This window comes from Pongo abelii, chromosome 2 (assembly GCF_028885655.2).
Source record: "Pongo abelii isolate AG06213 chromosome 2, NHGRI_mPonAbe1-v2.0_pri, whole genome shotgun sequence".
NCBI lineage: Eukaryota > Metazoa > Chordata > Mammalia > Primates > Hominidae > Pongo > Pongo abelii.
Window position 1 is genome coordinate 189,949,380 of NC_085928.1, and position 14,063 is coordinate 189,963,442.

The 14,063-nt window shown below is 37.7% G+C and overlaps 1 protein-coding gene across 6 annotated transcripts in view; it reads right to left on the reverse strand.

Annotated features, from left to right (window-relative positions):
* PEX5L (peroxisomal biogenesis factor 5 like) overlaps positions 1 to 14,063 on the reverse strand; it is a 243,904-nt gene that overhangs the window by 161,942 nt on the left and 67,899 nt on the right. The gene's annotated exons all lie outside the window — the stretch shown is intronic.

Genomic DNA, 14,063 nt, shown 5'->3' on the forward strand with positions numbered 1-14,063 from the left:
TCATATAAGTTGCTTAGACTTCAATATGGGTTTCTAGAGTGCATTTTTTTGGCATAAGAATACCCTAGTGGATATACATATCTGTGTCCTCAATGAATGAGGTACCAAAGTAAATTATCTCCTAAGTTTTATGTGGCTGTAAAGATATTTAGTTAGTTTCTTTTCTCAGCTAACTTAAAAATTCATGCAAACTGAATTTATGCAAATCCATGTTTGTGGTTTGGCTGTGGTCAGCCTCAGGAAACAGAAATGCTGTATGACTGCCACACAGAATATAGTTTAAACCTGAGGTTTTATAGAGCGATGCAACATGCATGGTGCCATCTCCAGTGATGCTTAACGGTGCATCCGGGATATGAAAAGATGACACTGCAAATTCCCACAAACATCATGCATAATTCATGGTAAGTCAGTACGTATATGACTAATCATAGTAATGTACATTTTTTTTTTTTGCAATCTCTTCTTTTCCTCTTTAATTTGATAACTTGCATCTTAAAAGATGAGAAAGGTTTGAATGGTCACTGCGCGAGCCAGTGAAAATCCTGGAAAAAAAATGCCTAAGGATCACCTTGATTCAATATAAGGAAACCACTAAAACGACATTTATAAAACTGTGTAGCAATGTGGAAAAATGAGTGTAACATAATGTTACATAAAGAAGCAGGTACAAAATTGAATGCACACCGACTGCGACTATAGAAAAAATTAAAATCATCTTGCAATTATGCAAAAATGAGATCATGCAAAATGAAGAGTTCTCAGGATCATGGGTGATACTTTCTTGTCCAAAATTTCTGGAGAAAGGTTTTATATATACATCATAAGCATAATGTAGCTGGGGAGAAGAGACCCAAGGGTGATTGCCAGTAGTCTAGCATTAACAGGTAAGGCTCAGAGAAGAAGGCTGGGGCACTGCTTTTGGGAGGATCACAAAAGGAATCACAAGGAGCTGGGAGGGGCAGAGTCATGTCAGGTGAAAGTCTAAAGAGGTGGCTAAATATCAACTCTCAGACCACCTCTGTAGATGGGCATGCAGTGACACTGGACATGTGCCAACAACTTGGGATAAACGAGCTCTACTGAACAGTTCAGCAGGAACTTCAGCCTGAGAAGAAAGGTCAGCCCCTGTAGGGCAGCCGGTGGAGTGACATTTTCAGAGCACAGAAACCTACTCCCATAACAGAAAGCTGCTCAACAAATACTGAAGTGACAGGCTTTCTGGTTTTGTGCCAGGTGTAGAATTTTTCAAATGTGGTGGGTACAGAGGTAATTCTAATGCAAAGTAAGGATTTAATTTATCATAAATAGCACCTCAGATACAAGGACTTGAAACATATGTAGCAACCTCAATGCAATACATGGTTGTTATTGGTTATATTACAGGGCTATCTGGTCACCTGGTCCTGGCCATTCAGTATTGTGTACTGCCCCAGTGGCCTCAGAATGGGCACGTATTTAAGGATTGGGCGTCTGCTCTTTTTTGCAGCTTTGCTTTTGATTATGCATGTTTATGGCTATGTAGCCACACATTCTCCTTTTCTCTATTTCTTCTCTCTCTCTCTCTCTCACACACACACACACGCACACATATATACACATACACACTCTCAAGAATACTTTTTTTTGGAAGGAAAAAATATATTTTCCAGTTTCCCCATCTTAATGTATTTATGCTCTTCTTTATCATATATGGTATATCTTTCCTTTAAAAATAGGAAGGCTTTTTCAGATTTTACCATCTTATATTATTTCCTAACAGTCAAAATTGCAAGAAATTTCCTTAATAAGTGAGGGAGGTATGATGAAAGGAAGTTTTTAAACGTGAACTCACTTGACCCAGCACTGCCATATACTGCTGCACAGGCTGTGTAGACAGCATAGCCTTCTGGGGTTGTGCAATGCAGCAGCCCTGTGTAAAATTCCCTTTGCCCCATTGTGTATTGTAAAATGGGTACGATAGTAACCTACATGATGAAGTTGTTGGGAGGATTAAATGAGTAATATATAAAAAGTCTTTGGAACAGAGTGTAGCACATACTAAACGCTATATAAGTGTGTCTTGTTATCATTAGTCTTTTAATAAACGTGGTCTAAGACCAGAAAAGCTTAAGACAAATATTGGGTTAACAAGTTTCACCTCTTGGTCTCCCTCATTTATGCTTTCTTTTTGTTACAATTTGTTTTACAGGATTGATTACTGAGTAGGTTTGCTTTAATGACGAGGCAGGGGAGGAATATTTGCAAGGTTAGGGACATTCAGATAAAGGATTTAAGATACTTAACTTGTCTTTATTCTTCTTTGCAGGCCTAGAAAATAAAAAATTAATGTCTTTATCAAAGTATAAATGATCCTTTCCTGACACCAAAAATTGGAATAACATAAACCAATGCTTCTTAGGGGCCACAGCGTGTACAGGATTCTTCCGCAGGGCTCGTTAAAACAGATTCCTGAGGCTGAGGCAGGAGAATGGCGTGAACCCTAGAGGCGGAGCTTGCAGTGAGCCGGGATCACACTACTGCATTCCAGCCTGGACGACAGAGCGAGACTCCATCTCAAAAAACTAAACAAAACAAAACAAAACCGAAAAATAAAAAAACAAAAAAACAAAAAAACAGATTCCTGGGCCCCACCTCCAGAGTCTGAAGCTCAGAGTATAAATTTCTAGCAAGCGCCAGGTGATGCTGATGCCTGGTCCACGAACCACTCTTTGAGTAGACAGGTTCTAAAAAACATCTTTGGTAATTGTTCCCAAAGACCAAGTCTCCTCCTGGGAACACGTGGAGCACTGGAAAACCTTGTAACTTTTTCTGGACTATGATTAGGGAAGGAGGAAATAACGCACATCTTAGTTCTTAGAGTTCTGAGGTTCCAGAATGCTCCTGGGAGCCCTTGATTCCAACTACTGCGGCACAGGCACTGTAACTGTCTGTTGACTTTAAGTCCAACCATACTGGCTTCTTAAAGGCCGTGACTATGGTCATGTTATCTCTGTTTTCCAGCACCTAGCAAACACCTACCAAAAAATTAGGCTGTAAATAAGTTTGTGTAAAATAAGTAAAATAGATTAAATCATTTCCATCAAAACAATGTATTTTTTCAAAAGCAGCATTCTGTCTTCCTCCTGAAGTTATTTCATAATAGAGAAAATGAAAAATTATTTTTTTTCATATAGGTTCTCTCAGGATCAGTTTCAAAAAAGTATGATTCCCTATTTAGTTCTCTCGCCCCGAACACTGAGGCTAAATGTCACCAGCATTTCCTGACCTGGCTCTGCTGTTTCTCCACTGTTCCTCCTCACCCACCACATGGGAAGAACCACCGTGGGAGCACAGCAGAATAAGGACCAATTATTTTTTTAGAACTATAGCAGGTATTACTGTACTCAGTGTAACTATGTGTTTTCCTCCAAAACTATGCCTAGAATATATATAGTAAAATTTTTTACATAACAAATTTCTCCAAGTAATAGATTCTCAGATTTTTCTGTGTCTCCATTTTCTGCCTCTTCTTTTCAAGAGCAGGCTTTATGTTTTGTTTATTTTTTTCTCATTTCTCTCTTATATTTGTAAGGCTGAAGAAGTCCATCCATCTACAGAACCTAGGGGGACTTGCTCTTTCCCTCTTTGTTCTCTTACCATTTGGATTCTCCAAGGGGCCAGCCTTGGTCAGAACTATGAGGAGGTCTCCTTCCTTGCAATCTATATCCTCTACTTCTGGCAGATATGTCAAAATATTTGTGATAGTATATTCTTACACATAGGCAGAAGGAAGAGCAAGAGCAAAGTGTGAAGGGAGGAAGAACATCAAACACTCAACGCTTCAAGGTGTTCAGTATGAATGGGACATGAAGTTGAGGGGGCATTAGATAAGCACGATGAGGTAGTTAGGGGATGGATGACAATGGACAGCCTGTAAGCCCAGTGGAGGAGTTTGCATTTTATTTGAGAGACAGCGGGAAACATTAGTTCTCACTATGTATTGGGTGCTCACCAGTAAGCTAAGCAGTGTTGGGGTCCATGGGGTATTGCTACTGTTGTTCGTAAAAGTCCTGACCCAAGGGTATGATTTTAAATCAAGTTCCTTGGAGTCTGGATGCAAAATTATAATTGCTCATTCATCTAGACAAAAACAAGTTGCTTCCTTTTATAAAAAATGCAAAATTTACAAGGTTTTACATTTTTAGCTTAAAAATTTAACAATATCTAACCTGTTTATGAGCTCAATTTGTTTTCTCTTTTAGTAAATGATTTGATTAATGAAATCCATCAACTTATGCAACATAACTCATTTTTTTCAGGGACTACTCCAATAGTTCATAAAATTTCATGTGTCAATTTTGGGGACACATTTAAAGTTTAAAGAGAGAAGCTGAGAATGCAGGGAAGTGATAATTGAACAACCCTTGACTGGAAGAAAACAACTTCTATGCTTAGTGTTTTTCTACAACAAAATTAATTAATTATTCACAAATTATACAAATGAGATAATTTTGTTAGAAAACAAAGTGATGAATGAATGTTTTTTCTATTCAGAACATCCAGCACAAAGCCTGGATGGTACATTCTCTCACCATTTCTTTAATAAGTCACTTATTCATATATTTCAAGAATGAGATCATTTGGCCAAAAAATACGATGAGGAATAAATAACAATTGTATTGAATGATCACTTGTGTGTGTGTGTGTGTGTGTGTGTGTGTGTGTGTGTGTGTTTCCTAGATCACAAGACAGGAAGGAAGTGGTACCCATTCCAACTGGGGGTAAACCATGTGAAAAATTAAACCAAAAATGGAAATGACAGAATTCTAGAGTTGTTTTGGAGAAAAGGAAGAAAGCAATGCAGCGTAAAAAAAACAGGTTTGCAAGAACTGCATTTCTGTCAAACCTTATATATGCAGTGTCAGAATAAGAGACACGTTCCGGAGGCAGGGATCGGAGAGTGGTGCTGAGGAGAGAAGAAAAGACATGCACTGTAAAGTCTGGATGAGAGAGAAGTAAAAGCGTAACCACAGAACAACAAGGTTGGGGCAATGGCAGAGCGTGGGCATCTCCGTCCAAAGTCAGAAGAGAAAAAGGGAACTTTACTCTCTAAACTCTCCCTGTTGTTTACATATGAAAATAAGAAAAATATTTTGTATGGTCTTCCTGATCCTTTGTCATTTTTATTATAAGTGATAACATTGAATTTATAACATAAATCATTGAGGTACAAATATTTCCACTCACAACTGGTTTTCAAAGCCCTTCTGACAATAGACGCTGATCCCATCAGTAATCACCGAGTTCACCTGCACAGTTCATTAGACAAAAGCACTGGCGGCTGACTTCAAAACGGTTGGGCCTGAAAGCTCAACTGTGGATACGGTTCACAATCACCATGGCCAGTTGAGGGGGAGATGATAAACTGAACCAGGTGGAGAGGCCCTGAGAAATGAGCTGTAGAAAAACCATCTGTGTCAACAGGGAGGAAACACTTTGTTAATCCCAGGGTAGTTTAGGAGATTTCAAAGTTCACTTTAAAAATCTTTAATATCTATACCCTGATGGATACCGGGAAGATGTCACAAAGTTTGTGAGAACCATTTTATGAAGGGTTAGGAGGTATCTAATATAAACATCTTTTTATAAAAATCTATCAGACAAATAGACTTTTAGCTGTGCACTTGAAATACACACTTTTCTCAAATGAATATTCTGGTTTGATTACTATGCTTATCTTACCAACATGGGACATTTGGAAGAAAGGAAAGGAAGTATAATTTAGAAAGGCAGTTACAGGAGTGGCTCAATGAACTCAAGACTATAGGCTGCAGACCCAAGTTCAAATATTGCCTGTGATGTGAAGTAACGTGGTGAACACAGTCAAGTTACCTTTTTTACTCCAAGACTTGCTTAACTTATTTTGATTATAACAAGTAATACGATTAAGCTTCTTAGAACAATACCTTTTCATCAAAGTTTATCTATACACCTAAGTTGTTCCTTAAGCGCTATCACCATATACATACACACTCCTTCCCCATTAAAGTGACCAGAAATGGGTTCCACGGGATGGAATTTTTAATTTTTTAATCCACTAGATTAGATTATCTTCTGAAATTCCTTCCAGATCTAATATTTACAGTTCTCATTTTGATCAGATGAACCTACTTAAAAATCAACAGCAAAAATAAATAAGTACTGCAACATTCCTTCCACAATAAAAGGCTGAATAGGTTTCTTTTCAATTTCTATACCAAATGGCTGAGTCTAATTTTAAGTACTACTGTCTCTGACTGTTACTTTCATATATCACATCATTTTTACACTCAACCTGTCAGCTCATGTCATTTCAATTATGCATCTGTTTTCTCACTGACTAAACATTGTGCCAGCACTTCTCCCTATTAGATTAAAAAGAAAGAAAACATGGGCTATTTGAAAATGACTTAACAGTGATACATTTTTCCAGCCTGAAAGTCTAGTATTTTTCTTTTATGCTGCATGTAATGAACATAGGCTGAATACTAATATCTTAAAGTAAAGATACCTAATAGCATTTCAGGTATTTGTTGAACTTGAGATGGTGAATCATGATGTCTCTCTTGGTGATTACAGTTTTTAACTGAGCCCTGTGAGTTAGTTGCATTACTGCCTGGAAAATTCGGGAGGATGGACTGGTAGAGGAGAGCTAGGTGTGTGCTTGCTACTCAACAATGCTAGAACCTTGTTTACTCACAGAGATGGCTAGACCGGCAAGAGCAGAAGACAGTAAACACAGTCCTCCATAGGTAGAAACATCGGCAATGCCTCCTGCTCATAAATAACTGTCCTACTCATTTTATCAAATGGGGATTTTTTACATTTTCAGTTGGCTAGTTTTCTTTGGAGGTACTTCAATTTCCCAAGGAACATAAGGCCAGCATCAATTATAACTTAATGTCCATTAATTTAATCAGATCAACAACTAGGTTAGATTAATTTTCAATGAGGAAAGTGTAAAATGGGAGAGAAACAGAGGCGAGCACATAGTACTCTTCTTGGATCTTAGAGACTCATGAGTATTGTAAGTCAAACTGGACCCCATGGGCTGTATACACACTCAGACTGTTTTGTCTGATTATATACTGTTTAAAATTTTAAAAAAGATTATAAACAGGTAAAAAGCAGAAATTAATGCCTTTTTTGAAAAATTCCTATGTGTGGTGACACTGAGCCCATTTCCAACAAGGTGGCAATCCGCTGAAGCTGATAGGTGCTGCCACCTCTACTGGGGCCAGCTCCCACCAAGTAGCCACTGACTCCCTCACTCCCTATGTTTCTTATGCACAGTCTACTAGCCTCATTTCTGGACCTGGATGATTGGAAAAGGCATTTGCATCCATGACCCCAGACTAGACTTTATTGTTTAAAATCATTATAATTCAATGTCCCAAAATTCCAAGGACATCTTTCTTTTTTAACTCTTATTTTAGGTTCAGGGGAACATGTACAGGTTTGTTACATAGATAAATTGCATGTCACGGGGATATGCTGCGCAGATTATTTCATTATCCAGATAATAAGCATATTACCTGATAGGCAGTTTTTTGGTCCTCACCCTTCTCCCACCCTCCATCCTCAAGTAGGCCCTGGCATCCGTTGTTCCCATCTTAATGTCCATATGTAATTGATGTTTACCTCCCACTTGTAAATGAGAACATGTGGTATTTGCTTTTCTGTTTCTGTGTTAGTTTGCTTAGGAAAATGACCTCCAGCTCCAACCACGTTGTTGCAAAGGACATGATCTTGTAAAAACCCGGAAAGGTAACCTAGGAAATACCATTCTGGACATAGGACTGGGCAAAGAGTTCATGATGAAGATGCCAAAAGCAATTGCAACAAAAACAAAAGTTGACAAATAGGACCTAAAGAGCTTCTGCACAGCAAAAGAAACTGTCAACAGAATAAACAGACAACCAATAGAATGGGAGAAGATGCTTGCAAACTATGCATCTGACAAAGGTCTAATATCCAGAGTCTTTAAGGCACTTAAACAAATTCACAAACAAAAACCAAACAACTCCATTAGAAAGTGGGAAAAGGACATGAATAGACACTTTTTAAAAGAAGACATAGACACAGTCAACAAGCATAGAAAAAATGCTCAACGTCACTAATCACTAGAGAAATGCATACCCAAACCACAATGAGATACCAAGGGGATCTTACAGCTATTTAGTCTAACTATCTACCAACTACCACCATGCTTTCACCTGAGTACCTGCCATTTATAAAGCACTTACCACACACTATGTACTTTGCTAGGCATTTATATACAAGAACTTATTTATTTCTCCCCAAAACTTTATGAAGTAGATATTTTCCTCATTTTACAGCAGAGCAGCCTGTGGCTCACAGAGCTGGTTAATTTTCCCAAACAGTTATGACATGGCCATAGCCTGTTTTCACTCAGATTTGTGACTGTAAAGGCCCTGCTCTTAACCACTGTGTAAGAGTGACACACACACATTCTGTGTTATATTCACAATGCCAAGCACATGGCATGGCAGAAGAGCTGGCACCACTGAAAATGTGCTAGACTAGAGTATCTGGTACTGTTCCACAGAAGGCACGCAGAATGTCTAATAGTAAACCAGTGGAAAAAACCAAAGTGAAAATGTCATGATACCACAACCATCTCCAACTCACCATTCAGGAGGCACGAGTTACAGAGGAAAAAGTCCTGAAACAAAAGAGTGGTGGCCCTGGATTCTAGATTTGGGACTGACCAAAGGAGGCCAAGCTGGACACATGGCTCTACAAGGGAGCATCCTCATTTGAGCCTCACAGCAGCCATCTGAGCAGATGCTATTATTGCGTTGTACAGATGAAGAAACGTAAACTCAGAGAACTTAAACTGCTTCCTCCAAAGTCTTCCGCTTAGTAAGCGGCAGGGCCAAGACTAGGAACCAGGGCAATGGATTCTTTCCTCAGCTATCTTACCTGCCTCTGTGCCGCTCTATGACACATGACTCTCTGTATTTTCTGGCTTTATACCATCAGACTTTGACAATCGGTCAGAAGATTCTAAAATGAAGGATATTAGATTTGCCCTTTGTGTTTTTCCTAGAGTACGGTGATGCTTAGGAGAATCAGTACACTAAATTGAAATGCATGAAGCTAAACAAACAAACCAAAAAATAAACTCAGCACCGTGAGTTTACAAGGAAAATACAAATCAAGATACTCTGCATTACCGTAATTTTGCCCTCCAAATTATCAGCAACTCAGACTTATTTTTATATTACTTGATACAAATAGAGAATATTTAGGAATAAAACACAGGGTGATTATGCTTTCACTGTAGTAACTTTTCTGTTTAACCTAATGGAAGAAATTTCCCCCTTCCATGTACAATATTTATTGATGATAAATAGTTTGCAGGCAAGATGGGATTGATTGGACTGCAACAGTGAATCTTTGTTTACTCCAATGCTGATTTCAGATAGACAGCAAATTTGAATAGTCTCTCTCATTCCAAATAAATCTGGCTTCTTTTCATTCAATTGTTTTTCATCGATCAATCTTTCCTGAGGAAAACACTAATGAGCCCATGTCTGCTGCAAGTGTAATTAAGGCAACTACAACTGCATAATGTGCTTTGTCCTTCGAATGTCTCAGAGTTTCATGCTTCAGAAGCTGCAGGCTGAGCAGGTGGTCTCCTTTCTGCAACTCTAGAGGAGGTTTCTGTTCTTCTGACCAAATACAGAGTTCTAAGAAGGTACCCAGGGACAGTGTTACACCTAATACCAAGAGACAGGGTATCATACTTTGTAAGTGTCCTCAGGGATAAATGGGATCTGAATTACATTTAAATTAAGTCACCACATTGATATGACCAAGAAAGCATTGGCCAGATAGGGCTGGCGACCACAACAAGGCAGGAACACATATTACCCTCATCCTTTTTACTATCTGTGAGTCTGAGACCAAAGTCAGTTGCTTAGATGTTGGTAGGACTATCTATTAGCACCAGATAAGCTGGGTATCTTCTCCGTTAATCTGTTTTTCTTGTTCTTCATTTTAATTTCATGTTGGCCTATATTTTCCTCTTGAGGATCCATTTTCACAACAACCACTAGGACAGAATTGCAATCCAACTTCAATGCTTATGAGCTATTGGAGACACAGGGTGAGGTTATAATTTATCTCTTCTTTTTCTTTAGAAAAAGATCACAGAAGTTCTAGTGTCTGTTGCTTTCTCCTCAGGCTTCCCTTACAAGGTGAAAATGAGACTCTCAAAAAGGTTCTAAGCTAAGATGAGTATGTGTTGTCTCTTCCCAGGGCCCTTCTCATGCCTGGTAGAGGTTCTCCTTGAGGAGGTTGTGAGAGGAAAGGCAAGTGGTCTTCACAACTACCTTTTAGCTCTAGTTTTATTTACATTTGCTTTAAGGGGCATTTCTCTCCTGACAAAGCCATAGGGCTCAAGAAGGTAGTAAACAGTTAAGGAGTGTTTGTGGGGAAGTTTATTCCTGTGAGGGTTCAATAAATCAATATTGACCAATTACGATAATTCCTAGTAGATGGTTATTTTATATAATTACAGCACTGAGGCAAAACAGCTTCTTAATCCATTTATAGCATGATCAGTAATGAGCAATGGTACAGAGCTATGTGAGGTGACAGAAAGAGCATGGGACTGGATGGCAGGAGGGAGAGCTGGCTTCTAGGGTTCTTCTGCACCTAATCAGGGCAACTTCATTCACCTTTCTGGATCTCAAAGTTCCTGTTTGCTAAACTGGGAGTGAAGGGAGGTGGGGAGTGAAGTGGTGATGCCTAGCTAATTAAAATGACATAAATGATATACACCTTATAGAGCACTTTTACATATTTTAACTCAGAGAAACTCTAGGAGGTGGGAAAAGCACAGTATCATTTTACAAATAATATCAGAAAACTTATTTGAAAATGAGAAAACTGAGCTTAGAGAGGTTCAAGACTACCAGGTTTCCATGTGGATTTAGCCAGACTGCAAACCTGGTTCTTTAAAGGTACCTTTGGTTGTAAATGGCTGTGGTTTTCTTGTTTTCTGGTCTTGTTATTATGTTGAATGCTTATGAATTCCAGTTTTTAGATCCCTGGGTAATGCCAGGTTGAAGAATGTTAAATTTATCACAAATTACATACTTTTTCCTCCTTTAAAACTGCATTAGTTGTTTTCTCTGACCCAGTGATTCACAAAGTGTGGTCTGGAACCAGCAGCAGTAGCTGAATACTTAGAAATGCAAATTCTCAGGCCGCACGCATCTCAGACCCGAAGAATCAGAAACCCCGGGGATGGGGCCCAGTAATGTATGTTATAGCAAGCCCTCCTGTGGATGCTGAAATAGCTAAAGCTTGAGAACTATTGCTCTGACCTGGATATGCTTGTTCCCCTTATAACTGGCTGAAATTTGACATTTCCCAACCTACTTGCACTAAAGGCTATGAAACTGCAACTTTGAGTCCTATAACCAAATAAATCCACAACATGCTGTTAAACCCATTTTTATAATACATGAACCTGTAACTGTATCCATCATATAGTCAAAATAGTCTATAAATTTATTAGTCTTTGCTACCTCCTTTAAGTCTACTTGGAATTTGAAAACATTTTAAAAAATTGTTATCTAGGTCCAGCTTATCATAAACCTTGAGTTAAGTTGGTTCTAACTAAAAATAGTAATTTATAATAGAATGAATTCACTAAAAGTGGTTAATGTTTTTAATCCCTTAAGTCAAGGCACTTGACTATCTACTCCCACACTTGAAATATCAGTAACTCCAGGAGGAAATTCATGTGTACATGAAACCTAAACAAGGCCCTCCTTTCCTCCATTTAGGAAGGAATAGCTTCACAAATAATAAAAATATGCCATAATAGATGTTTAAAATGTATCTTTTAATATTTATTTTACAAAGCCAAATATAGCATTTACTAATTAGTTATATTATTTTTATGTCAAATGTTTGGGTTTTGGAGGCATTAAGATTTTAATCCAAAACATTCCCTTTGATTACCTTCTATGCTTAAAGTTTGAAAACCTTGGAGATTTCTGGTGGAAAATATGGACTCTGACCCCAGTGTGATACATTTCTATTTAAATGACTCTGTGTGTGTGTGTGTGTGTGTGTGTGTGTCTGTGTATCATATGGCACCTATTACCATAAGACATCAACACTCATTTAAATGTTCTCTGAAATGTTTTTATACATATCCCAAATAAATTTTGTCAATACAATTTCACAAAGAGAGAAACACAATATTGTCTTTAAAGAATAGAACCTTACACATTTCCAAAGTACACTTTTTTTTCCATGTTGAAATAACACAGAAATCATCTTTTACCTCCTTGAGTGAAGGCAGCCAGGGAGAACAAAATTCATATACACGGTACTGCTTCTGTTATTAATTTGCTTATATAAGCAAGACTGTGGGCTTTCCGTGGAAGTACAAGATTTGCAAATCACATGACTGATAAAATGGCATATAGCATACACAGCATTTGTAGAGTGACAGTTTCTAAATGACGGATTTAAAGAAATTAGGAGACTTCTGCCCATTGCAGCATTCCAATTATTTTATTTATCCTCTTTAGATTTTCTTTTGGCACCACTTACTGAAAAATCTACTTGCAGTTACATGAAGATTAACTATAACATATTTCTACCATGTTTTTGAAAAGATACAGGAAGAATAAACTGAACATAAAGATTCTTGACAAAATGCCATATAATGCTATAGAGTTTTAATTTTATTATACATATAAAATACATATGTATGTATAATGTCATTATATATGTATAACTCATACCTATGAGATGAAGCAATATTCAATTTCTGGAAAACAAATGTACATATACATACACACATGCTTAATTTGTTGACCTCTTAAACTTTGGGATAATTTCTTATAGCTTTATAAAGACTAATTACAATGTTTCCCCAAATATTTTACTTCAAGATATCAACACTGTCGTTGTTTCAACCTAGGATTTGCTCACAACATCAACACCAAATAAATCTCTCAAAAAAAGGAAGGACTACTCTTTCTGCCAACAGCAAACACCAAAGCCAGCTCATATTCATAATTACTCATCTTTTGAAACATGTTTTGACATGAATAACTCAGCAAAGCTGAGTCACTGCCAAACAGTACCAACTTGTGCAATGGCACTGGAAGAAATGCGGTAACTACAGAGGCAAACAGTGACTCTGAGAAAATTGAATCCACCCTCATTTGATCCAGGTAATAAAAGTGCTATTTTCTGAAGAAGCAGGAAGGTTTTGTTCTCTTATTTTTTCTCTTTTTTCTTTAAGATTCCTTAACAATTAGTAAAATGTGTTTAGTCACAACAATAGAAATTTTGTCAAAGGTATCATGAGAAAAAAAGAACAATGGCTTCCTTTGGCTTTTCACCACAAGGATCTCAAAATATAACTTTGCAGTTTTCTGAACACCAAAACTCAGTTAAAACGCAAAGATTTAGGCAAAAAAGAAAGAAAGAAAAGAAAAACTTTGGGATAGGAAGATAGTAAAGAAGAAAAAAAAAGAATTTAACTTCTATATGATTAAGGAAGAAAATAACTAATTTTTCATTTTATTAGAGAAATGTACACATATCTGTATTCTCATAATACACCCAGGTGTAGTTTACTAGTTCATTTGTCAGGTGGGTCCAGTCCTTTGATCAGAATCCCAGTCTATGGGTGAGAACAGACATAGATTGCATGCCCCAAGTATTTAATCTGGCATAAAGTGATAGTTAATAGCCCAGTAGAGCACATGGGCTATAGCTCCACCCACCTTATTAACTAAACTAATAACTTGGCACTCCACACATCCCCTACCCTGTTTTACACAGGAGCAGGAGAGCAATGATAAGAAAAACTCGGAAGCATTTTGAGTGAATGCTGTAAAATCAATATATTCTGCACCTCGGTAGAGAGATGTTTTGGCAAGTTTTTCCAGAAGACCACCTCAGTTACCTCAGTTATTCCAAGCCTAACAAGCAAGTCTCTAAGTCAGTTACTTCTGGTTGCTACCTTCTGATGGTCA